This window comes from Saccopteryx bilineata, chromosome 2, assembly GCF_036850765.1.
Source record: "Saccopteryx bilineata isolate mSacBil1 chromosome 2, mSacBil1_pri_phased_curated, whole genome shotgun sequence".
In the NCBI taxonomy this organism is placed as follows: Eukaryota; Metazoa; Chordata; class Mammalia; order Chiroptera; family Emballonuridae; genus Saccopteryx; species Saccopteryx bilineata.
In genome coordinates this window covers 179,401,592-179,429,049 of record NC_089491.1, presented here as the reverse complement: position 1 = coordinate 179,429,049, position 27,458 = coordinate 179,401,592, and the positions used below count along the sequence as shown (strand labels likewise).

The window sequence follows — 27,458 nt, the reverse complement described above, 5'->3', positions numbered from 1 at the left end:
ATTTAAAAATGGGCTCAGAAACTGAGTAGACACTTCTTTAAAGAGGACATACAGGCCCTGGCCGGTTGGCTCAGCGGTAGAGCGTCGGCCTGGCGTGCGGGGGACCTGGGTTCGATTCCCGGCCAGGGCACATAGGAGAAGCGCCCATTTGCTTTTCCACTCCCCCCCTCCTTCCTCTCTGTCTCTTTCTTCCCCTCCCGCAGCCAAGGCTCCATTGGAGCAGAGATGGCCCGGGCGCTGGGGATGGCTCCTTGGCCTCTGCCCCAGGCGCTAGAGTGGCTCTGGTCGCGGCAGAGCGACCCCCCGGAGGGGCAGAACATCGCCCCCTGGTGGGCAGAGCATCGCCCCTGGTGGGCGTGCCGGGTGGATCCTGGTCGGGCGCATGCGGGAGTCTGTCTGACTTTCTCTCCCCGTTTCCAGCTTCAGAAAAAAAAAAAAAAAAGAGGACATACAAATGACCAATAGGTACACCAAAAATGTTCAAAATCACTAATCATCAGAGAAATGCAAATTAAAAGCACAATGAGATATCACTTTATACCTGTCAGAATGGCGCTCATTAACAAATCAACATACAGTAAGTACTTGCAAAGGTGTGGAGAAAAGAGAACCCTCCTGCACTGCTGGTGGGAATACAGACTTGTGCAGCCACTGTGGACAACAGTATGGCATTTCCTCAAAAATTAAAAGTGAAACTGCCTTTTGACCCAGCTATCCCACTAGTAGGAATATATCCTAAGAATCCCACAACACTGATTCAAAAGAAGATATGCACCACCATTGCAGCATTTTTTACAATAGCCAAGATCTGGAAACAGCCCAAGTATCCATCACTGGACAAATAAATATAAAAGTGGTGGTACATATACATAACCTTGCCGTAAAAAAGAAAAAAATCTTACATTTTGTGATGGAATGAATGGACTTGAAGATTATTATACTAAGTGAAATAAGCCAGGCAGAAAAGACAAATATCATATGATCTCACTTATATGTGGAACCTAAGGAACAAGGTGAACTGAGGAACTGAACAGAGGCAGAGGTGGGGCACAGGGTGCAGAGGGACAGCTGTCAGAGGGAAGGGCAATGCGGATTGCGATCACAGAAGGTGAAGGGTAATCAAATTATATATACATAACTGATAGATTCAGATAACTGGACAGCAAATCCCAGAGGGAAGGAGGGGAGAGAGATGGGGGAGGAACAAAGGGAGAGCAACAGGGGCACATTGTTGGGGGTAGAGGGTATTATATTGAGTGGAACACTTGAATCCATGTTAACGAAATAAATTTAAAAATCTAATAAAAATAAAAACAGCCTGGGACCCTGGCTAGTTGGCAGAGTGGTAGAGCGTTGGCCCAGAGTATGGATGTCCCAGGTTCAATTCCCAGTCAGGGCACACAGGAGAAGCGATTGTCTGCCTCTCCACCTCTTACCCTCTACTTCTCTCTCTCTCCTCCTCCTCCTTTCATGCAGCCATGGCTTGATTAAAGCGATTTGGCCCTGGGCGCTGAGGATGTATCCATGGCCTTCACCTCAGGTGCTAAAAAAATGGCTATGGCTGCAGTGGAACAAGGGCCCCAGATGTGTAGAGTATTGCCCCCTAGTGGGCTTGCTGGATGGATCCCAGTTAGGGCGCATGCAAGAGTCTGTCTCCACCTTCCCTCTTCTCTCTAGCAAAATTTAAAAAAAAAAAAGAAAGAAAAAGGAAGACGTGTTGGTATGGAATAAGAAGACCTAATCTTTTTTTTTAATGAAAGAATATAAATACTTACATGGTAATCTTATTTAGTTAAAAATAGCTATCTTATCTCCTATAGAATATCTATCCTTTATCCATGTATGTGTGGATAAATGTGTATAGAGATATAATATATATTTATTAATGCATAAAACAATCATTGACTTTATTTTAAGGCAATAGATGCCTGATTTACCTTTTTTTTTTTTTTGTAGTTTATTTTAAGTGAGAAGTGGGAAGGCAGAGAAACAGACTCCCACATGCACTCTACCGGATCCACCTGGACAAGACCACTATGCAGTGATGCTCTGCCCATCTGGCCCATTGCTCCATTGCAACTGGAGCCATTCTACCTCCTGAGGCAGAGGCCATGGAGCATCCTCAGTGCCAGAACCAACTTAGTTCCAATGAAGTCTTGTCTGTGCGAGGGGAACAGAGAGACAGAGAGAAAGGAGAGAGGGAATGGTGGGGAAGCAGATGGGCGCTCTCCTATGTGCTGTGGCTAAGAATTGAACCCCAGGCTTCCAAATGCTGGGCCAATGCTCTACCACTGAGCCAACTGGCCAGGGCCCAGATTTACCATATTGGAAGTTTTGATGCTAGGTTCTCTGAGTTACTTAACCATCAGGAGAAGCAAGAGAAGAAGTAAGGGTTAGAAGAAGTGCTAGGCACAGGGATTTGTTAAAAACCCACCATGGGCCTGACCAGATGGTGGCGCAGTGGATAGAGCATCGGACTAGGATGCGGAAGGACCCAAGTTCGAGACCCTGGGGTTGCCAACTTGAGCGCGGGCTCATCTGGCTTGAGCAAAAAGCTCACTAGCATGGACCCAAGGTCACTGGCTCAAGCGGGGGGTTACTCAGTCTGCTGAAGGCCCGGGGTCATGGCACATATGAGAAAGCAATCAATGAACAACTATGGTGTCACAACAAAAAACTGATGATTGATGCTTCTCATCTCTCTCCGTTCCTGTCTGTCTGTCCCTATCTATCCCTCTATCTGACTCTCTCTCTGTCCCTGTAAAAAAATTAAAAAAACAAAAACAAAAAACAAAAAACCCCCACCATAGTTCAGGTGCTATACTTTACCTGGGAGAGTTGAAGATGAATTATTAAGATATTAAACAAGAAAAAAATCACTTTTATTTCTTGTTTAACATTTGCCTGTAAAATGGGCAAATTTAGGGTGATGAAACAGATGAAACAAAAATTAATCTTTAGAAACAAGACTTAACCTTACCAGAATCTTTAACATCTGATTATTGTAGGTTACTAAAGATTAAGGCTATTTATTTTTTATTTACCTGAGAGCTAGAAAAAATTGTTATGCTTAATTAATTTTGAATGAATCAATTGAGTGATTGATTATGAATTTTATTTTTACCTTAAGTTTAAAGGGTAGTAAATTCAATATAGGCAACTTAATTTTATATATAGATCACAAATATTTTTCCTTAAAATGAGAATTTTTTAAATTTAAAATCTCGTTTTTATGTTGCTTCTTCAGTTTACAGAATCATCATTAAGGAAATTTATTTTAGTTTAAGAAATTTCATTTTCAAAAAATATCCTATTAGAAGTTTATATTTAGCCTGACTGGTGGTGGTGCAGTGGATAAAATATTGACCCCGAATGCCGAGGTCTCCAGTTGGATTCCCAAGCCACAAGCTCTTAGATCCCCACATCACTGGTTTGATCCCTGGTCAAGGCAGGTATTAGAAGCAATCGATGGATGCATAACTATGTGGAACAATGAATTGATGTTTCTCTTCCTTGCTTTATATAAATAACAAAAGAAAAAGAGTTTACAATTAAAGAATTGATAAATTAAGTTGTGTATAAAAAGTAACCATAAATTTGCATACCTTATAAACACATTCATTTAACTTAATGATTCTATTAATTTTACTTATCTATAAATAAAATTTGAGGTACAGTCAAGGTTATTTTTTGCTTCTTAAATTGTAGTTATTATTACATCAGACTTTTGATCGAATTTTGTTATTTAAAGTAAAAAAATAATTACCTGATCCTTCATGCAGTCTTTTAGTATCCTCATTATTCTACTCTGCCTAAGCCACTAGAGGGCAAGACAATCTAACATATTAAAGTAGATATAATTTTATCCAATAGAGGGCAGTCACACTTGTACTAGGCAAACAAGTCAGTATATTACACTTCAGCTCTTCACAGCTGCCATTTCCTGTGGGGATTATAAGAGGGGGGAGAGAAAGAGAGAAAGAAAGGAAAAAAGAACACAACCCTCTCAATAAACAATTCATTGCCAGACTTCTGAAATTGTTAAGTGAGTTTAATAAACAATTTACTTGTCTCTAGATTTAGTTTAACTTTGAAGTGGAAAGAAAAAAGAAACATAAATTAAAAGATAAATCTTAACAAAGGAAAATGAGAAAACATACAAAAATCATTTCCAATCAAAGGGACCAAGTGTTAACTGCTTTATTTTTATCTACAAACACAATATCAGGTTACTTTTAAAGGGTAAGTAGTGAATCAGCAGCATAAATAATTCCTTATTATACAAAAACTGCAGAAAGCTCTAAGTGAAGTGACAAATGGGATTAGCCATTTCTCATGAAACATCATGAAGGAGAATCCTGGGTTAATGGAAAAAGTCAAGAACCAGGAAGCCTGGGTTTTATCCCTAACTACTATGTCTTGGCTGTGTGACAATAGGTAGGTTTGTCAATCTACATAAGCTTTCTTTCAGTTGCCTCATCTGAGAAGTTATGGAAATTATGACATAAGTGATTTCCAAATCTGGCTGGTCATTGGAAACCTTGCTTTGCTAGTCTCCAGAACTACTGAATTAGAACTGAGTCTCCAGAAATGAAGCTCAACAACACACATACATATACATATATAAACACATCACATTTGTACAATTTAATTTATCCATCTATACACAGTTTAATTTATCCATCTATATACGTGTATGCATGTATAATTCTAGGTAATTCTGATGCTCTTTCATTGTAAGTTGTCATTTAAATGGGCTAAATGATAGCTAAATTTTCTTTTTTTCACTTTAAAATTCTATGACTTAATGATGATTTAACCTCACTAAGTTGGTATTTTAAGTTTTTTTTCTGTTCTAACACTTAAAAAAGGGCAATAGAAAGTCAATAACATTAAAAAAATTGAATGCATAAAACTAATTTAAACACAAAGTTTTTAAGTGTTAGATTGATACCTTGGTATTTTTTTTTCTTTTTTCCTCAGAACTTTTATTTTTTAACAGAATATTTGTCATTACTACTTTTGATAGTCTTCTTTCTTCTTAGGTTTAGGTTTAAAATTTGTTCTTTGGTGCTGATTCATGGAATAGTTCACTCACCCTTAGCCTGACAAACTCAACTTAAGAGGTGCATGAACTTTTTGGAATTTCCGATATCCTTTGATTTCTACTTAATCCACATACTATAATTGCTATGAAATCTGTTTTTCCAACTGGGATGAATGATACTTCCTTAGGTTTTCAGATGTAGTTAGATCCCTGACCTTCATTACATGAAGAAAGAGAAACAACTGAGTAATTGGCTGCACTAAATGGCTGACTTATCCACAAATTATTTTTATCATGATTTTTTTTTATTCTGTGAGAGGAAGAAAGGCAGAGACAGACTTTTGCATGTGCCTCAGCCAGGATCCCCCCAGCAAGCCCACTAGGGGTGATGCTTTTGCCCACTTGGGGTGTTGCTCCATTGCTTAGTAACCAAGTTCTTCTTAGTGCCTGAGGCAGAGGCCATGGAGACATCCTTAGCACCCAGGGCCAACTCACTTCAATTGAGCCATGGCTGCAGAAGGGGAAAAGAGAGAGAGAAAAAGAGAGAGAGAAGTGAGAAAGGCAGGGGTGGAGAAGCATTTCTCCTGTGTGCCGTGACTGAGACTCAAACCCAGGACATCCACACGCCATGTTGACACTCTACCATTGAGCAAGCCAACCAGGGCAAATCACTGATTTCTAATATTGTGTAAAATAAAACACCAACCATAATGTTCCTCTATCTACCAAATGACCACACTTCCCAATTGTACTCCATTGAACCAAATTGCAGTCATGAATTAAAAAAAGGCACCCTGATTCTCAGGCTCCTGGAATTTATATCCTCTCTTACTTTTCTTCTTTTTCCCAACTTTCCTCCCCTTTTTCCCACATGATCTGCAAAGAAAAATTCAGAAGCCCTTCAAAGAAAAATACAACAAATTTAAAATGTTAAAGAAGTAGATTCTTCTAGTTGTTGGCCAAATCCAAAAGGTGAGCCAAATCTAGAAGGTGATAGAAAAAGATATTATTACTATATTCTTGGGAAATCACTTATCAGACAATTTGAACAGAAGGGATAGATGTGAGAGCATCCAACACACCCTGTATACACTTGTTTTGATGTCTAAAAGTGATTTGCAAATGTGTTATGCATAAATTTGAAACTGTTACATCTTATGTTTTTAAACAAATAGAAAGTAGTGAATGAGGAGAAAGCAAATTAAAGATTTCTCAATACTGTATCTAGAATAATCTTGTATTTTTAAAAGTATAGAAAGCATTTTCAGATAGTTTGGATTATCTATTTTATTAATTCTTATATTATCACACAATGGGCTAAAGTTGTGTCTTACAAGATTTTAGAACATACTGTTGAAGTTTCTGAGCTCTGTAATCAGACTTCTAGGACTAAATCCAAGCTCTTCTACATGCTCTGTATGCAACTTTGGGCAAGGTACTCCTAAATTCAGTTTGCTTATCTATAAAATGATAATTAAGTACCTGCATTATATATTTATATATTATATATAGTATATAATATATAATATATATATATTTCATGAGCTAAACCACTTGAGTACATTATATATGTGTATATATTTTGTGAACTAAACCACTCGAGTACAATACTGTGCCTGGTGTTTAATAATTACACAATAAGCCCTGGCCAGTTGGCTCAGTGGTAGAGCGTCAGCCTGGCGTGCAGGAGTCCTGGGTTCGATACCCGGCCAGGGCACACAGGAGTAGCGCCCATCTGCTTCTCCACCCCTCCCCCTCTCCTTCCTCTCTGTCTCTCTCTTCCCCTCCCGCAGCCAGGGCTCCATTGGAGCAGGATTTGCCCAGGCACTGAGGATGGCTCTGTGGCCTCTGCTTCAGGCGCTGGAGTGGCTCTGATTGCAGCAGAGCGAAGCCCCAAGATGGGCAGAGCATCGCCCCCTGGTGGGCATGCCGGGTGGATCCCGGTCAGGTGCATGCGGGAGTCTGTCTGACTGCCTCCCTGTTTCTGGCTTCGGAAAAAAAAAAAAAAATTACACAATAAACATTACTTGTATAATTTTCTTTGTTCTTTTAATATTTGCAATCAAAAACAAGAGAAAATTCTTTTAAAATTTGGGACAACCAAAATGAAGTTGGATTATGAGTTATGAGTTGACTTGAAGTCACAAAATATTATGGCTACAAAGTCAAAATACCATTAAATAGAAGCTCATGTTTGTGAAAAAAGCAGGAGAATCAGTGCCAACAGAGTATGTTTAGTTCCAGTTTCTGCAATTACCAGCTATGTGACCTTGAATAAGTCACTTAATCTCTAAGGGTTGGCTTTCTCATATGTAAAAAGGAATAACACGCACACACTAGAAAGTTGTTGTGGTAATTAAAAGAGATCATTCATGTGAAGTTAAAACTATGAATGTTAAACTGAGCAAGGTAAATTCCTTCACTTTAGGAGACAGTAAGAAACAAGAACAAATAAATGAATCAAAAACAGCACATGTTCAGCACAAATGCCTTTCCTCTGAGGAGCCTTCCCTGCTTCTATGTTTTCTCTCCCCAGAGCAATGATCTTTACTCTGACTTCTTTGTTATCCTTAGGCATGCCTTCCTCATTTGTCTCACATTTTTATGAGTCTATGGCCTATGGAAATGAAACATGTCTCTTATGTTTCCATATCACCCCAGCAACTAGCACAGAAATGAACACAGTGAATGGTTCTTAGCAAATGATGTTTCAATAGTTGATTGAAATGAAACTGATGATTAAATCAAAAAATGTATTCTCCTAACATTAAAGATAGGATATATTATTTCTTAGGATGAGTTGCCAAGTAAAACAATTCCATGCCACTATCGACCTAACATGATTGCCCTTTTCTTACATATCTCTAGTCGAGTGATTCTTGGTATTGTTGTTAGAAATGCTATGCTCATACTCCATGGTCAAGCAGATGTGTCTTTTGTTGGGTAGGTAAAGACTGCAGCCTGCTGGTGGAGCTGGAGCTGCACAGCTATCCGGAAAGAAAACTTGGATTCCTGCAGTATGGCCAGAAAATGAGCCTTAGCTTCATGAATGTGGCACTCGTACAGCTGTGTTGGAACAAAGCTGGCTGTGAACCAAACACTGCGCTTGTCTGCCTGTCCTCCAGGAGAGGCTTACGTGTTGCATTGGCTACAAGAGACAGGCAAAGTTTTAAGAGACAAGCAGAAGAGGAGACAGAATGTCATTTAAAACACATTTCCAGGCTCCATTTAAAGTGAAAACCCAGTAATTTTGAGTGGATCCATGCCGACAATGTTTAAACATTTCTATACATGATCAGATCAGTCTCAGCTCATCACTGGCTTCAGTCAAATGTGAGCCATAGAAGCCTGTACTGTCTAGGATACTGTAAGCAAAGAACCAGCCCTTACATTCAAATGGAACAGATTTGGGTGGGGAGCCCTAGTAAACTTATAAACAATTTATAAACTGAAGCATTTAGCAATTCTTGATTAAACGTTCAAATCCTTATAGCTCTTTGCCAATAAAATATAGGGTTTCACTGTTTTCAGTAACCATTTGGAAATCTTGGGAGAAAAATCCTACTTCACAGCTAGACAAAGTTTTATTTTTAATCAGCTAATCTAAAAAAAATGATTGTGAAAAAACCTTAGTATTGATATGTGTCTGAAATGCTTTATATAAAGCTCTTCAAAATATCCCTCTGAACTAAGAAGAGATGTATTTGTAGTGATAGTAGCTTGGTAATTAAAACCAGTTTTAAAAAAATAGAAATTAAACAAGATAGATGGAATTTCAGAAAATAAGTTGTAATTTTTCTTTAATACACAGTTAATTATAGTCATTCAAACTCGAATTCTTCCATGTTTGAGGATACTAAATCTGTGTAAGAAATTCATTCTTCTTCTTTAAGGTGGCTCTTATTGCCCACGAAGGCCTAGTCATCTATTTAACCCATTTTTTCCCTTGCAATTTAATATAATCAGTGAAATTACATTGTGTGAAGTGTCAGTCACAGAGTCATATCTAAAAATTCTATTAAATATTCTGGTAAAAGTCTTGACATAGGCCAAACATAAACATGCCAATAAGCTAAACTAGAAGATTTTACTCAACTCAAGGTTTCTCAGGATGGAGGACTGGATCTTAAATTATCTTTAAATCCCAACACTTAAGACAAACCCTTATATTTAATAAAATCTCAAAAGGTTTTGCTCAAGAGCACGAGGAACTGATTAAAAATTTGGCTAAAATAAAATTTTTTTAGCTCAATATATGCTTATAAAGGCAGGATCAATACTGAAAGAATATTAAATGCATCTGTTTTTTTTTTAATTTTTTACTTTTAAATACCCTACCATAAGGTTGAAATGTATCTTTGCCATAAACCTATCTTAGGTGAGCAGAAAAAAGATGAAAGGGTGGTAAGAATGAGGAACAACCTCCAGGGGATATATAAAATAAGTAAAAGTAGATGTGAAGAGAAAAAAAGTCTCAAGGACTCTAAGAGAGGGAAAAGGGAAATAGCAGAACTTAGTTTTATCACAAAATCAACCTTATTCAATTATAAAGAATTTCCTAAGGGATTTTTTAAAATAACAATCAATGAAAAGATATTTACAGAAGAAAAAAAATAAATGAATCATTTAATTCAATTCAATAAAAGCTTTACTTTCTTTTCTGAGCAATAGATTCCCTATCCAGGCCCTCCAAGGCAGGTCTCTGTAGTCAGCATAAAATGAAATTGTTAAATAAAATTTGTTAAATTTTAATTCAAACAGTTGTAGCTCAGAATAATTTAGATCAATTATGATCAAGAATTCATGTCAGCATGATAACCTCTAGTACAGGGAGTCCTCGGGTTACAGTTCTGTTCCTACAACAGTGATATAACCCGAATATTGGTGTAAGTCTAAACACACCCTGATCTAACACAAAGGAACACTTGCACTTTTAACAGTCCAAAATGGTTAGGTAGCGTACTGAAGGACACCTTCTTCCTCACTTGTATGCCACGTTACTGCATCATCTTCTGCCACAGGCAGCCAAACTAGTTTGCCCACATAGTCCGTAAGTACAATGCTAATGACATCAGCCAAAATACTCATGTCTCAATTTTTTTTTAAGATTTTATGGTCAGGAATATTGTAAACTCAAGACTGTTGTAACCCACAGACCCCCTGTATTTGAGTTAATGATTGCCTCCCTTGGAGTGGTATAGAGAAAAGAACATTCAATAAGAGGTCAGGAAAACTGGGTGCTTTTTCCAAATTCCCCATTTAATTAGCAGCTGTTAATCTCTCTGGACCATGGTGTTATCATTTGATCACTGCAGATAATATTTGTACAATCAAGTTGTTTTGATGAGCAATGAAACACTATATGTAACTTGTAAATATAAAGTGCTATGTAAATATAACAAGTCTATTATGAAAACTCCCCTTCATCATACTCTGTACATAGGTTGCATGAACTTTTCTTTAGAATGACATTATAAGAGATATGGCTGGGAAGCAAAATGTTTGCTATTAAAAATATAAAACCAAATGTATTGGAGGAAAAAAAGTGCTCCAATGTACATGCATTAATATAAAACAAAGCACTTTTTAGAAAAATCATTTCCTCAATAATATTTAGATTTTTTTTTTTTAGGCACAAAAAGACATGTATGATTGAACACATAAAATGATACTTTTTCATTTATCCATAATAAGTGGTCATATTTTTTCAATGGAATTAAAATTTTTTCCTTTTACTAATGTTAAAATTTTATAAAACCAACCTTTTATCTCAGTATGTTCAAATTCATATACCATAAAAGCAGCTCTTTCAACAATTGAAAATGTCATTAGGCATTTTATGTGCAATGAGTACTTAGAAATGTATAATGTTTGCTTTTGTTATTAGGGCTAATAATAGTTTACATTCTAAACCATCCATCTATTGGTAGCTATATCATGCTTATTTAGGAATTTTGGATTCATTTGAAACTTAACCTAAATAAAACTAGAGTGGGTAAATGCACATGAACCAAAACACCAAGTCTTATGAATTTCCCCCCAAATTTATATCACTTAAAATCCTCTCTAAGTGCATATGACTTACCCACAAAAAACATTATCATAGATGCCAAGAAATTGCACTAATATTTTACTAGTTCTTTTAGTGAGAGACACTATTTCATTGTTGTTGTTGCTGCTGCTGCTTTTCATGTTTGCTTTTAGTGAGAGATCTATTTAAATTTTATTTAGTTAATTGTTAAACATAGTAACAAAATGGGAATACATAAAAAATAAACCTGGTATTGTCCAAATATAGTAAAATTGTCTTTTTATAACAGATATATAAATATTTTTGAACAGTAAAAATCACTTCATAATTAAAATGAAAAATTATTTAACTTTGAGATGAAAGGTTATTATGATTAAGATAAAAAATTATTTTCTACTTGGTTTTTTAAATTTTATGTCTTTTGTTTTTCTCTTCTGTATTGATATAGCCAAGTAAAAAACTATGACTTCTGTGGATGTAATAATAATACTAATCTTCAGTACTGGGTTTGGCTTTGAAAATACATTTGAGTTTGGCTTCAAAAAGCATTCTACAATACAATGACATTTTTTTAATTAAAAACTCAATATACAACCTTTGCTTATTTAAAAAAACACAATCAAATATTAAAAAACACATTATTTCATTTCAATCAACCTGGGATTACAGAACTTTATTTAAAAACAAAAAAGTAATCCTTCAGACAACAGAAATTTTTATTTTACTATAGAATTAGAGGACTCAGAGATCTTCTATATCAGCAATTTAGTTTTACTCATGAGCTATTTTTCCAGCTTTCAGCTCTGAGAACTCAGGTCTGCAGGATCATCAGTTTTGTGATTTTTAAATTGTATTATAACTGCTTTTGAATGCTCAGAAACTTAGATTGAATATAAAGAAAGACTAGTCAAAAAATGTCTTAAGTGTACTTAATAGATTTTAAATAATTTTCAATAGTTTTACAAAAATAAGAGGAAAAATTATATTTATACCATTCTTTTAAAAATACATAAAACTATTAACTATTTATTTTGTTCTCTTCTTTGAATGGAAAATGTATACTCTGTCATCTATGAGTATCTCTGGTAAACCTATACTCATTTACAATATAGAGTAGTTTGTAAAAAATTATTCTTTTTAAATCTATAAGAATAGTTTGGGAAGATTTATGCACTTCTGTTGTCACTGGACCCATTCTGAGCCTAAGGGGGCCTGCCCTGGCATGGTCAGGGATCTTCAGACTCATGCAAGAAAGAATTCAAGAATGAGTACCAGTAAGAGCTAAGCAAGTTTAATTTAGGTAGATAAAAAGAGGATAGAACATGGGTTCTTGGAGACAAGATCAGGGATTAAGCCCAGGACTGGCTGCCTGCTCATAATTGACTGCAGGTGAACTAGGGAGTGAGTTGTGAGCCACCATCAGTGAGTTCTTGGGATTTTCTGTGTTTCCAAGGGTAGGTTGTTTCTGTTCTTTATGGCTACAAATTCTGACTCTGATTTCTGGTTGGGAGGGGATTTTGTTCCTAATATGGTTCCATCTGGAAGTGTCATAGTGTTTGTCTCTATTGGCCCCCCTTCTACATGTCGTGTCAATTTTCATTATCATGATGATAATAATGAGCTTTGGTGCCCTTCTCTAGTCAGTTTTTCCTCCACCTTGGATTGGTTTGATTTTAGCCAGTTCTTGTTGTTGTTGTTGACTTCTGATACCATACAGGAGTTTCCTTCCATATTCCCTTTGATCATACATGAAGGTGGGGACTCTGGTAAGAGGACTAGCTTATCAGCCTGTGATACCCCCTCTTACTTCCTCATTCCACTTCTTGAGAGCTTTTCCTAACTTTTTTTTCTATCCTGCCTTATTATGTTCATTGTAGCCTTATTTACAATGGCCAAGATGTGGAAGCAATCTAAGTGTCCTTCGATAGACAAATTGATTATGAACATGTGGTATGGAAATAAAATAGAATATTACTAAGCTATAAAAAGAAATGAAATCTAGCCATTTGTAACAACATGGATGGACCTAGCAAGTATTAGACTAAATGAAATAAGTGAGACAGAGAAAGACAAACATAATATGATTTCACTTATATGTGGAATCTAAATATCAAAATAAACAAACAAAACAGAAACAAATTCATAGATACAAGAACAAATTGATGGTCATCAGACAGAAGGCAGGTAAGGGAATAGGTGAGAAAGGTGAAAGGGAATTAAGATGTACACATTCCACTTATAAAAATAGTCAACAGGCATGTAAAGTATAGCAGAGGGAATATAGTCAATATTGTAATAACTATGTATAGTATTAAATGGGTACTAGACATATCTGGCTGATCACTTCACAAGCTATACAAATTTCTAATCACTATGTTATACATCTGAAACTAATTTGATATTTTATCTCAGGTGTAACTTAAAAATAAATAAAAAAATAAAACAAATAACTATTCTTTCTTGCTTTGAATGGTTTTTAAAATAGTACTTTGGAGTCTTAGAAATAAAATATCACAAGAAAGGTTTAGAAATGTAAACCTGTAACTCTAAGTAACACTTAAAATCATGGATCACTAATAAATCAGGGTGGTGGCAACCAAGAATAGTAGAAACTGGAGTTCAGAGTAGGATCAAAAACAGAGAGGAATGGAGAAGCAACAAATCCTACAGAACCAACCAAAAAGAGGAAAAAATGGCTTATGACCCTCATTTCTCAACTTGTTCCTTTCCCAAATCACAGCAGCTTACAACTACAGGCTTTCAAACAGGCAAAATCAAAGAGTGGTTCATAGAATCCTTTATGTGGTAGTCCACCAAGTGAATACATCATAATATATTCAAATTATTTCCTATTGTTTGGCATTAATGTTTTACATAAGTCTTAGAGTATTTCTCTGATTATTTCTATAAAGTTAATTAGTAGAGGTAAACTGGTTAAATTAGCAAGTATAAAATTTAAGAATTTTAAGCCAAAATGTTGATCAGGAAGATTACACTAAGACTTTTAGTGGTATATATGCAACATCTTGAACTCTTGCCAAAATTGACTGTCAAAATAAAACATGTATATTTTCTATTTTTAGAAGAAGAACCGACTTTCATTTCCCAAAAAGCAAATAGCTTTGTTTTTCTTCTGACCATAAAATTTTATACATGCTTCTATTAAAAAAATTAAACAACCAAAATATTACAAAGAGAAACAAAATTCCCCAAGCCTCTCAACCTAGAAATATTTGTGATTAACATTTTGGAAAATTTCCTTCAAAACTTTATCTATCTATGCCAATAAGTGTACACAAAAATCCCAAAAATGTGACCATGCTATAATGCAGAATTAAAACAAAAATTTTCACTCCATAATAGAGCATCTATAGCTCTTCCTGACATTAAACACACACACATACACACACACACAGTATTTTGATGGGTGCAAAATAATCTGTTATTATTTTTATTCCCATATTTTATTTAATAAATTATCTATTAAGAAAAATTGAAGTTAGTTTATTTTAAATATTTCTCTAGTATAAATAATGCTGTGATGAGTACCCTTCTGCTTATATTTTAACAAACTTTTTACATATTTGTGCAATGATCTCTTTATAAAATATATATGTTAGTGGGTTCCTTGGGTCTAATGGCATATACATAGATATGCGCTTCCCTTAGACTACATGATTTGCAAAAATGGCTGATGAGATTATTAGTAACATGAACTAATTTGATATTTTAAAAATATTGAGTATCAAATATGTCAACATTTAGAAAATGCGCTTATATCCACAAACCAATATTTTCTAAATGACCAATGCCCAATGTTATATTATCAAACATACATAAACGATCTATTTAAAGTACAAGATAAATAAATTTAAAAGAAACAATTTGAGAAGTTTATTGGTATGGCTTCAGATTACACATTTCCACTAATCTTCAAGGAACTACCACTTGTCAACCAACATGTAATAGCAAAGAAAAACATGCAAAATTATATGAAAGGGTTCTTAAAATGTTCCTCCCTTTCTAAGGACATATCTGTGTGTGGTTAGATTTTTAACTTTTTATTTATCGATTGATTCTAAAAGAGAGAAAGGGAGAGAGAAACATCAATTTGTTGTTCCACCCATTTATGCACTCATTGGTTGATTCTCATATGTACCCTGAACAAGGATCAAACCCACAACCTTGGGGTGTGGGACCATGCTCTAACCCACTGAGCTAACCAGCTAGAGCTCTTAGGGTTACATTTTTTTTACATACTCAAAGAATAGACTGCAATGAACTGAAAGCAGAAGCAGACATGAGAATCCAGCTGTCTTCTATTTAGCCAGAAATTAAAGAATGTAAGATAAAAATGGCAAAATTGTAAGATAATGCTGCACTTTTCCTAGTCATTTTATTTTGGAAAATATAATCATTTTCATAAAAATAAGGAGGTGCCTATGTTGAGGGAATATATTTATTATTGTTATTTAGAATTAACTAACAAATATATATTTTTATTTCTTAGTTTTAATGTATATGTTAAATATCAATAGATGAAACCCATATAAAAAACTTTTAATAGGGTCCTCTATTCTTAAGAATGTCATAAGATGCTGAGACTAAAATATTTACAATTATCCTTAATCACAATGCTTCATCAATAGGAAGTTGTTTGTTTGTTGCTGAGCTCTGTCAGTTCTTTATATATTTTGGATATTAACCCCTTATCAGAGCTGTTGTTTTCAAATATAATCTCCCATTTAGTTGGCTGCTTATTTGTTTGGTTATCAGGTTCTTTTGCTTTGCAGAAGCTTTTTAGTTTGATATAGTCTCATTCATTTATTTTTGCCTTTACTTCTCCTGCTTTTGGGGTCAAATTCATAAATTGTTGTTGAGAGCCAAGGTTCATGAGTTTAGTACCTATGTTTTCTTCTATGTAATTTATTGTTTCAGATCTTATATTTAGGTCTATGATCCATTTTGAATTGATTTTTGTGCAAGGGGACAAACTGTAGTCAAGTTTCATTCTCTTGCATGTGGCTTTCCAATTTTCCCAGCATCGTTTATTGAAGAGGCTTTCTTTTCTCCATTGTGTGTTTTTGGCTCCTTTGTCTAAGATGATTTGCCCATATGTATGTGATTTTATTTCTGGGCTCTCGATTCTGTTCCATTGGTCTGTATGTCTATTTTTCTGCGAATACCATGCTGTTTTGATTAACGTGGCCTATAGATAATTTGAGATCGGGTAGTGTGATACCTCCAGCTTTATACTTTTTCCTCATGGTTGCTTTGGCTGTTTGAGATTTTTTTATGTTTCAATACAAACCTGATTTTTTGTTTTATTTCTTTACAAACAAAATATCCAATCAAAAAATGGAGAGAGGACCTGAACAGTGTCTTCCCCCAAGAGCGCATACAAACGGGCAACAGATATATGAAAAGTTGCTCATCTTCACTAGCTTTCAAGAAATGCAAATCAATAGTACAATGAGATACTATCTCACACCTGTTAGATTTGTTATTATCAACAAGACAGGTAATAACAAGCATTGGACAGGCTGTGGAGAAAAAGGAACCCTCATTCACTATTGGTGGGAATGCAAATTAGTACTACCATCATGGAAGAAAGTATGGCGGTTCCTTAAAAATTAAAATAGAAGTACCATATGAGTCAGCAATCCTTCTACTAGGTATTTACCCCCCAAACTTGAAAACAGTGGTACATAAAGACACATGCACCTGCATGTTCATCACAGTATTATTCACAGTGGCCAAGACATCGAAGCAACCAAAGTGTCCCTTGATAGATGATTGGATAAAGAAAATGTGATATATATATACAAGGGAATACTACTCAGACATAAGAAATGATGACATAGTACCATTTACAACAACATGGATGGACCTTGAGAACATTATACTGAGTGAAATAAGTAAATCAGAAAAAGTTAAGAACTGTTTGATTTCACATATAATTGGGATATAAAACTGAGACTCATGGACATAGACAAAAGTGAAATGGTTACGGGGGGAGGGAAACATGGGGGAGGGGCTTTGGGGAAGAGGGTGGGGGAAAAGGGTATAAAGAAGGACAAAAAGAAAATAATTTGACTTTGGGTGATGGATATACAACAAAATCAACAGTTCAAATGTTATAGAAATGTTTACCTGAAACCTATGTACTCTATGGATCAATGTCAATCTGTTTAATTTAATTTTCAAAATAAAAATTTAAAAAAATTTGCTCAAAGTGTACACTTCTTAAGAATCTGATCATTGTTGAAGAGTCTAGTAGACAACAAACACTCAGCACTGCATTCAAAGGAAATCCAGTAATCTCTTTCTCCCATTTCCAAATGTTGGACAATTTTTCCTGACAGTATTTATCATGTAAAGAGATCATATTTTATTATTTAATTTCAGTACTTAAATTATTTAAAATGTATGTTAGAGCTTAGCCTTAAAAAAAAAACATAATCCTGCATGTTTCAAATTACTGATTTACTTTATACAATAACATAGGCAGCATGAAAATTCTGATATAAATATTTATACAATAAAATAGAGAACCACAAAGGAGCAACAAACTTTTTATTTTCCATAAGTCCCAAGTTCAAATCTTGCAGTTATCAATTATTATGTCCTTAGAGCAAGGCATGACCAAGAATTGCAAGGAGAGACAGTAAAGGACAAAATGTATCCACTATAAACCTTTTGAAGGCAATAATCAGGATAGAGAGAGAAAAAAACCCAACAATTCTCTCTTACCCTTGACAAATGCAGAACATCTGGTCACTTTAATGAGGCATATGGACACTAAACATCAGTTGAGTGTTCCTTCTGTTGGCCTTACAGAAACTCTAGAACTCAAGAGACTATAATTTCTTATTTTAAAATAGTAGAAATGGGGGATTTATTTTGTGCTATAAATTCCATGGTAGATTGAATGTACAAATCTGATCTTTAGGGAAAGTCTACCATATTTATATGCATGAAGTTTATATTTCAAGACAAGTTTGTATCTCAGATTATGAGGGTAAGAATCCCCACAGGCATAAATAAATAGTGGGGCATCTGAAAACAAAGGATAAAAATGCATATTATTTAAGGAGAATGGGTATCCTATGGGGTAAAGAGTAATAGACAATACAATAAAGTAAGGTAAGAAGCCAGCCATTTAAATCTTAAAATAAAACCTAAAGTTGAACAATCAATCTTTGGTAGACTTTATAGTCAAATGAAAGTTACATATAATTAAATCAAAGAAAATTTATTTATTTGACACATAATTTGGGTAAACTTAAGGAGTTATTGAATAATTAAGGTATGTTCAGCCTTCCTGCAAGTAACAAACTACATACCTGAAAAGATACATCTGGAGAATCAATAGAGACCCATGGGGATGTTTAGGATTCTTTCAGGTCCTCTTCACTGGTGACCCAAAAGGTACCTCAGGGAAAATAGTTCAAGACATAGAAAAATAAATAAAAATGTCTTTTTTTTTTCAACAAAGCCATCTGTCTTTTCTTTAATAAATGCCTTTACCTTTAAAACAATCTTTTCCATTTGTTTTCACACATACCTTGAATTATAAATAGTGACCTAATTTTAAATTGTCACAGTTGGGGTGGCCAGTTAGCACAGATAAATAAAGCCCTGTCTCAGGCAAACCAAAACAAAGACCACATGCAGGTTTTCAGAGGAATGAAAAAATTTTCTATTCAGTGGGTGTTTTCCCAGGTGCTGTTAAATGAAATATCTCTCTCTCTCTCTCTCTCTCTCTTCCTCCCTTCCTCCCTCCCTCCCTCCTTCTCTCTTTTTTCTCCCTCTCTTCTCTTTCTATTTATTTTTCTTCTAGTTGATGTGGAATGATGAAGAAGATAAAGGGTTTATTGTTTTCCCTTGGCCAATTTCCCCTCCAGCAGCATTAGCACAAAGAAAGAATTATAAACCCAAAAGTTGGCAGCCCCTACCTAGTTTGTGTGAGCTGTTTTAAAATATAAGAGTAGGAAGAAAAATCTCATGCCTACTCATCAGTTCAGCTTGAGAATGATTCTGAGGGAGACACACACACACACACACACACACACACACACACATGCACGCACGCGTGCGCCCACGGTTTTGAAAACCACATTTTAATCTAGTCAATTTAAATGCTAAATTAGGAAATTTATCCTTGCAAGTGAAAATGAGAGTTCAGAGAGAAATGTTCATACATATACACTCAGAATAAACTGGTATTTTCGGTGCAGCATCAGTGGACAGATATTTTTGATAATTGACAACTGCTTTGGCAAAATCAACTCTTCTTTATCTCCCCAACCTTCCTTAAGAAACAATTTAAATTATGTAATTAATAACAAGTTGATGGGGAATGGCAGGACTTCTTCCAAAAATAATCTGAAATATCATTTTAGTTTACATTAAAATCTATGTGTTTATAATAAAAATTAAAAGTACACTGCTTTTTCTGTGTTCTTTCATTTTAAACTTTCTCAATTTTAGTCAATCTAAGCACACACGGTTGTGTCTGCAATATCAAATAAGGCCAAACAATGCCAGCTACCCTCTGCAACTAGCTACCCATTTTCCCACTAAATGAGATGTTCTAAATTAGTGATATCATTTTTTAAAATGTAATAGAGGCCCTGGCTGGTTGGCTCAGCGGTAGAGTGTCGGCCTGGTGCGCGGGGGACCCGGGTTCGATTCCCGGCCAGGGCACATAGGAGAAGCGCCCATTTGCTTCTCCACCCCACCCCCCTTCCTCTCTGTCTCTCTCTTCCCCTCCTGCAGTGGAGGCTCCATTGGAGCAAAGATGGCCCGGGCGCTGGGGATGGCTCCTTGGCCTCTGCCCCAGGCGCTAGAGTGGCTCTGGTCTCGACAGAGCGACGCCCCGGAGGGGCAGAGCATCGCCCCCTGGTGGGCAGAACGTCGCCCCCCTAGTGGGCATGCTGGGTGGATCCCGGTCGGGCGCATGCGGGAGTCTGTCTGACTGTCTCTCCCCGTTTCCAGCTTCAGAAAAATACAAAAGAAAAAAAAATGTAATAGAAAAATCACATATATACATAACTTTCTCCTTTGTACTTGCTCAAACCCTAGAAATATAAAAACTACTCCAAAGGAAAAAAAGTACCTAAATATTTTGAAATAATGACATATTAACTTCTTTCTTAATGTTTAATTCTAACATGTCTCTCATCCCAGATTAATATAATACTCTCTTCATTTTCTATTGTTGGATATTTTAAAAATTTTATATAGATTTCTTTAGATGTTAGTAGGCACTATACCTAGTTTTACTAAGGTAAAAGAAGTCTTAAGCAAGTGTGTGTATATCTGAATTCCAGCTAAAAGAGAAAGTGCTAATTTAAAAATAGACATATTAAAAATACTTGTTTAGATTTCACTAAATTAGAAAGCCAAGCTATACTAGCTGATTGTTGAAGAGACTGTGTGGACCACCATGTGTTGTAAATGGAGATTCTTAGCAACAGAGCGCACTACCTAATGGCCCCAGCACTGTGCTCCCAATGCTAGAAGCTGCGGGGACTTGGCCATCTCAAGCCTCAGGACCCCCAGAGATATTCCCAGGCCAAATTTTAGATTGGAGCAAAATTACAAATCACTTTCCTAGACTTTGAATGTCAACACTTTAAAATGAGGGTTGTTTCTTCATTTAAACTACTTTCAGAGATTGAAAGAAAAAAGTAAATTTGTCAATCATTTCAAGATCTTTAGATATAAGCAGTGTATGGATAGAGGTTACAATAATAATTGCTTCCAAGTACTTCATCCTTACATATTGACAATATATGTCAATGTTATTCTTTAAAGTAAAAGCAAAAGATGCTTGGAAAACTGAAATCTGATGGTTTGAAAGTTATAGACCTGAAGCTTTCTTTGATACTAAATAAATATGTTGTTGGCTTCACCAGGCATTTCTAAGCTTTATTTTTCTGACTATAAAAAGTTATTTGTAATGTTTCTCACTCTACATTTTATAAAGAACTTTTTAGGATTAAGTTGTATAAATTATATCAAACTTTTTAAGCAACTAAGCAGATATCATCATATTAAACATAAGAACTATCTGAAGACATTGCTGACCAAATTCTTATGCAGAATTTTTGTAAGTTGGTAAAATTTTTGCTCCATTAAATTTATCTGTGAAACCATTTCTCTTTTTTCAAGACACTGTTATTAATCATTGGATCACTTAAGTATTCTTGAGTTTTTCGATTAACTCTAATAGTCTCTTTAAGGAAAGCGTATATATATTTTTTACAATTTTTCTTCTAAAAATGAGTGTAATATACCTCTCTCAAAATTAATGTCGTGAAAATTAATATTTTAAAGTTAGATAATACTGCCCTGGCCAGGTAGCCAAGTTGGTTAGAGTGTCATCCCCACATGAAAAGATTGTGGGTTTGATGCCAGGTCAGGGACATAGAAGAATCAAGCAATGAATGCATAAATAAATGGAGCAACAAATTGATGTTTCTCTTTATCTTCTTCCTCTCTCTCTAATAAAAATAAAGTTAACTAATATTGAAATACAGTGTTTACTAGATCACAATGAAAGCTGGTTTATTCTAGGCAAAAAGAAGAAAAACAAACACACACACACACTACTTGCAAAATAAATACATTTTCCATACCATTAGTGTTGACGAAAAGTAAATAGATGGGAATGAACCCATTGTTGAAAGAAACCTTTAAAAATTCTAATGCTAGAAACACATCTTTTAAGAGCATGAGGTAGTGTGAACTCTTTATTCAGCTGCACACAAGGAAGGAGTTGTAGAGGCCTTAGACTGTTGGATTTGCCATGTGCAGGTTAGGTGGCCTGTCCATTATGTGTAAGGCTGAAGCTAGAATCCCTTTTGGTGAGTGTGTGAAAACTCTTCTGACCAAATTATTCTTTGTATAACTATATCCTAGAGTCTGTACTCTTTGAGAACTGACACTCAAAATCAAGACTGCTCATATGGAATGGATTTCGATTTTTGATAAAATAAGAATTTATTTAAAGATATTTACATTGCAAAAGGTCCATGTATGATTCTCTGATTTTCACTCTCTTTTTTTATTCTACAACTTGTCTAAGTTTCTCTGTGTTGTTTTTTTTTTGCTTTATATTTTATATTTGTTAGTTCTTATCAATCCTCACACTTCGAGAGTCTATAAACTTTAAGATATAGTAAACTTCAAGATATAATATGGCCAGAATTTAAGTTTTAATATTCTCTTGATTGAAAATGAAAGGTGCAAAATCTCTATTAGGGTACCCAAGGCAGTGCAATTATTAAAGGAGTTTGGCTGAGAACAAGTGACATTACCTATAAATGTCTCAGGGCTCCAGATTTTCTAATGCCTCTATGTTCATAGCTAAACTCCTGGATTAATAAGCTGGGAGGTGGGGTTAGGCTGGACTGATTATTTTCTCTTTAATTTAATTAAAATAGGCATCTTAATATTGGTAGAAAATATATGGAGGTTAACAATAAGATAATTAATAATGCCAATTAAATTATCTACTACATTCATTTTATATGTCACTGTTCACACTTTCAGCTTCTGGAAAATAAAACATTTGATGAATAAATTTTATAAAATCAGTATATCTGTCTTCAGAGTAATAGAAACAGGGAAACAATCTCCTTATGTCTCCATAGTTCAAGGTAGGGTCTGATAAAGTACAAGATGACCAATCACCAGTGTTGACTTTTGAGTTCCCATGGAAAATTAAATATTGCTGTGAGGAAAGACTAAAAAAAGCAGGTAGCACCCTGGCAGGTTGGCTGAGCAGCAGAGCGTCGGCCCAGCATGTGGAAGTCCCAGGTTTGATTCCCGGTCAGGGCACACAGGAGAAGTGCCCAACTGTTTCTCCACCCTTCCCCCTCTCCTTCCTCTCTGTCTCTCTCTTCCCCTCTGGCAGCCAAGGTTCCATTGGAGCAAAGTGGGCTCAGGTGCTGAGGATGGCTCTATGGTCTCTGCCTCAGGTGCTAGAATAGCTCTGGCAGCAATGGAGCAGCACCCCAGATGGGCAGAGTATTGCCCCCTGGTCGGCATGCCAGGTGGATCCCGGTCAGGCACATGCCGCAGTCTATCTGACTGCCTCCCTGCTTCTCACTTTGAAAAAATACAAAAAAAGAAAAAGCAGGTAGCATGAGTTTTAACAAAGAAAATAAAAATATTAAAACAAAAGGTTTTAATAACTGAAGAACAATGAACTGCACAGAATTAGAGTAGAGGTTGACAAGATTTGGCATATGGATTCACCCACAATAATATTGCCACACGATATAACATGCATGTCTATCACTTCTCAAGTTTTTTCTTATCCTAGGTAGCCCCTAACCTCAGACCCGCACCTGCTGTCCCTCACCAGACAACTGCTGATTTACTTCTTATCACCACAGATTTATTTGCAATTTATATAATTTTATATAAATGCAATGACAGAGTATACACTGTTTTATTTCTTGCATCTTTCACTCATTGAGATGTATCCATGTTATTGAATATATTAATAATTGCTCTTTTTTATAGCTAAGTTTTGTTCCATTGTTTGGATGTGCCACAATTTGTTTAATCCTTTTCAAATTTAACATTTGGCTTGTTTCCAGTTTGTGGCTAATAAAAATAAAGATGTCAGGTCCTGGCCGGTTGGCTCAGTGGTAAAGCGTTGACCCAGTATGTGGAAGTCCAGGGTTCAATTCCCAGCCAGGGCACACAGGAGAAGTGCCCATCTGCTTCTCCACCCCTCCCTCTCCTTCCTCTCTGTCTCTCTCTTCCCCTCCTGCAGCCAAGGTTCCACTGGAGCAGAGTTGGCCTGAGCACTAAGGACGGCTCCATGGCCTCTGCCTCAGGTTCTAGAATGGCTCTGGTTGCATCAGAGCAACGCCCCTGGTGGGCAGAGCATTGCCCCCTAGTGGGCTTGCCTGGTGGATCCTGGTTGGGTGCATGTGGGAGTCTGTCTATCTGCCTCCCTGCTTCCCACTTCAGAAAAATACAAAAAAATAAAAAAAAAATAAAGATGCCTGAATTTTGCCTTCTAGCAGGGTGGTACATCTTCAGAGTACATGCTGGGCACCACAGAAGCTGCAGGCTGCAGAGCTGGGCTTTGAGAAGGTGGTGCTGGGCACGGCTGCTGCACAGTGCGCAGTTTCCCAGCAAGTTTTTAGAAATCAGCTACCCAGGAAAAATGATTTTTACTCCTATGAGCCTTTTTCTAAGGCTCCCCTCCCAGAGATAGGGAGAATGCCTGTGCCTCTAGCTCAAGTCTGGGGCTCATCTCTGCAGGGTTTGCAAGCTGTTTAGGTTTTAAAACATGCTCTGGATGTCACTAGGAACACTACTGAAGGAATGAGTGCCAGACCCTGGACTGGAGATTGGAACATAAGCAAGCTTAAACATCAGCAGATAATTTGGACAATACAGTTTCAGACCACAACTGTCATTTTCCAGACTCTGAAATCATAATAGAAACAGAAGATGAGATTGCACTCGAAGTTTGATAAGGCAACCCAAAAATTAGAAATTTGTCTTCGGTAATAGTAGCTTTTAGTTGTAATCAAAGTAAGATTATGTAAAGGTTAGGAAATAGTTAATTTGCATGCTCTCCTCTCTTAATAGCTTCCTGGCCTTCCCCTTTGTAATACTGCAAGAAGTGTATCTTTGCAGGAGGGCCTGGGAAGTGTCCTTGGAAGCAAGCATCTGGAAGGAGCCCGAAGGTTGAGAAAGGAGACAGCCAGTTTGAACTACTCTGTCACAGGAGGAATGCAAAGACAGATGGTCCATTAGCTCCAGGACAGCACCTCACTGTCTCCTTGCCTACATGACTAACTGCATGGACTTTGCCCCTCGTACCCTTACTAACAACAGCTCCTGAAGCCCATAAAAACAGCACCAGGAGCATTAAGGTGGGTTTCCTTGGATGTGAGTCCCCTGCCTTCTCAGGTTGCTAGCGATACAAATAAAAAGACACTTTTATACCACTTAAACCCTACTTTGGTGACTCTGTGGCAATGAGCAACTTGAACTCCGGCTTGTTCCAGTAATAGCAGAGAAAGATTAAACAGCAGGCGCACTGGGCACGCGCTCTGGGCCCGACTTCTAAAGGGCCCGCAAAACTCCAACTTTACACTTTTTTCTAATGGCACCAAGTTTGGTTTCATATGTGTAATTTTTAACAGTAATGGTACATAAAATTTTTTATTTATTTTAAAATATGTTTACCATGTATTTTTATTTTCTCTGTCTCTCTCTTTTTTTTAATGGGGCCCAATATTTTCTTCTGTGCCTGGGGTCTGAACTAACCTTAACCTGCTCTAACAGTTTCAATAAAACAAGATGATTCAGAGATTATAAGGGATGTAGGTGAGGTCCCTGAGAGAGAACTGGATTCCATGGCAAAACATGAATCCAGGAGAGAAAAAATTTTCTAGAAGTTTAAAACTAAAATAGCCATGGAACAAGAACAGAGTATTAGATATAGCAGAGGAATTGCCCCCATCGGGATCTCTGGCAAAGGTATCCCTCAAGAATAGGATATTCCAGATTGCCCCTGTAGCGCTAAGAGAATATCTGAATTCCAGGTTATATTCTCAGCTGCTCAACTACCTAAAGGCGACAAACTGGGCAGGGGTGTTGAGTGAAGTGTCCTGGTCATCCTCTCTTGTGCTGATGGCTGCAGACTGGGCGGGCACGGGCTGAACCAAGGCATTTGTTTAGAAACTAGGTATAACAGATACACCCTGCAGGCAATGCCTTACACCCTTAAAAATGCTCTTAGACCTGGTGATTCTGCGTTTAAGACTTTATCCTAAGAAAATAGTTATATCAGAGAGAGATACGTACAAAGATGCTATTTTATGCATTGTTTCCAGTGTCTAAATATTAGTAAAACATAAGTGTCCAGTAACAGGGAATTACATTCATCTTGGTGTTATCTGACAAGTGGGAGCCTGAGCAGTTTTGTCAAACAGAAGTATCTGTACACCAAGTGAGGACAGCTCTGAACTGACCTAAAGGTACCATTGCATATGGTATTTATAGTATGGTCATATATTTTAACGATTATTTGTACATATATGTGTGCACACTAATAAATATGGAAAGATACATGCTCGATGTGAAGTGGCTAATTATAAAGGAAGGCTAACTGAAATTATCTTCTTAAATTATAAGTATATTTCTTCAATACAAATGGGGTAGGTGCCTAATTAAGTTGAAGGAATTAAATAATAAAACTGCCATGAACATTTACATCTAAGTCATCATGTGAATATACGTTTCATTTTGTTTTGGCAAATACCTATGAGTGAAATGGCTGAGTCGTATGTCAGTTGGATGTTTAACATAATTAAAAATAAAAAACTGTCAAACTTTTCAAAGGTGTTTAGCATTTTGAATTGTCACCAGAACTTTATAAAAGTTGTGATTCTTCCAAAACATTTGGTATTTAGCCAATCTAATTTAGCAGCAGCTAAAACCACTGTTCAATATTTCCAGCTATGTAGCTCCTGGAGTCTCCTCAGTGCCTTTGTAATTCAGTGGCAGTTTCAATGATGATGTGGGGTTCCCCATTTGTGGGCTCATCCTTTTCAGAATCTTCTCCTCAATCCCCTGCCACTCCATAAGTCTCAAACCCTCTCTTTGATACCACAAGCTAGTAAGACTGTGGTTTTCTTAATAGTTCTAACTAGCATACCATAAACGGACCCTAATGCATATAGGAGCATGGATTTCATCCAAATTTCAAGGGTTGAATTCCCACCAAATTCTACCTTCTTTTGGTTGCTCTTCAGTATCTTCTGACAAATAAATAATTAAGAAGAAAAAGTATTTCAGTTGATCCTGATGCCCCCATTCTGTATCCCTTTATTTAGTGTCTCTCTTTTCACTTCTAATTTGGTTAAAATAAGTTTTATCTACAGTGGACTTACTTTCCTTGTCACCCATTACCTACTTTGTCTACTATAGAGTCACTTAAATTTGTATCACTTTATTAAAACTATCCATGTAAAAGTTACTAACAAGTAATTTCCCACCAGGCTAAAAGGCAAATGTTTACAATGTTTTTTTCTAAAAGATTCTTTTAACAACTATATAAGATTTAAAGTTTTACATTATGAAGTTAATACAATTATGTCAAGTAAGCAAAGGCATTAATCTACATTTTAAAAGTCAACTTTTTGTAAAATTTTTGTAGGTGCTGAAAAAAACTAGTCAGAGGTTGTAAAAGAGTAAAGATGACATTTTCTATGTATTTATTAAAATTTTAGCTCAACTACCCTTTGAAAATATTTTTTCACTCAATTTCCTAATATTGTTTAAAGAGACTCTGTTAGAAAATAAAGAAGAAGAAGTCTAGCTATGAGAACATAA

The 27,458-nt window shown here is 36.1% G+C and overlaps 1 pseudogene; it reads left to right on the top strand.

Annotated features, from left to right (window-relative positions):
* Positions 1 to 549: 549 nt before the first annotated feature.
* On the top strand, positions 550 to 25,897 carry LOC136322388 (programmed cell death protein 2-like; annotated as a pseudogene).
* Positions 25,898 to 27,458: the final 1,561 nt, after the last annotated feature.